This window comes from Myotis davidii, unplaced genomic scaffold (assembly GCF_000327345.1).
Source record: "Myotis davidii unplaced genomic scaffold, ASM32734v1 scaffold609, whole genome shotgun sequence".
Classification (NCBI taxonomy): Eukaryota; Metazoa; Chordata; class Mammalia; order Chiroptera; family Vespertilionidae; genus Myotis; species Myotis davidii.
In genome coordinates, this window is record NW_006300164.1 from 1,832,834 (window position 1) to 1,833,423 (window position 590).

The following is a 590-nucleotide window of genomic DNA, read 5'->3' on the forward strand; positions in this document are numbered from 1 at the left end:
CTGCTCTCAACCCGAGGCGGCGCCGGGCTGGTCCACAGGAGCCCCATCTGTAGAAAGAAAACCAGCCGATTCTGAGGACCCTGCAGCGCGCCCGGGCTGGGCCGTCACCCTCAGCTAACCCCCCTTCCCCCCGCCCGTGGCAGCAAGCACAGATGCTCCCTCCCTCCCAAACCTGGACCAAGGGCCACAGAGATGGAGGGCAACAACACACGTCCTGCCATCTCACAGGAGCCCCATCTGTAGAAAGAAAACCAGCCGATTCTGAGGACCCTGCAGCGCGCCCGGGCTGGGCCGTCACCCTCAGCTAACCCCCCTTCCCCCCGCCCGTGGCAGCAAGCACAGATGCTCCCTCCCTCCCAAACCTGGACCAAGGGCCACAGAGATGGAGGGCAACAACACACGTCCTGCCATCTCCCAGAAGCCCCCGCCCCCCACTAGGGTCACACGGCTTTGGGGGCGCCAGATGTTGTGAGGACTCCGCCTCCTGCCAGCAGCCAGAGCTTGCACCTCAGAAATCACCGCCGGCCGCTCCTGACCCACAGGCCGGCGAGGGGACGAGTCCTCGCCGTCCTACAGGACAGAGCTCCTGG

At 65.8% G+C, this 590-nt stretch overlaps 1 long non-coding RNA gene across 1 annotated transcript in view; it reads right to left on the reverse strand.

Annotated features, from left to right (window-relative positions):
• Positions 1 to 590, reverse strand: part of LOC102763176 — a 1,963-nt gene continuing 1,373 nt past the window's right edge. Inside the window, exon 3 of the long non-coding RNA XR_436324.2 lies at positions 1 to 47. This is a non-coding gene — a long non-coding RNA (uncharacterized LOC102763176). The remainder of the gene's footprint in view (positions 48 to 590) is intronic.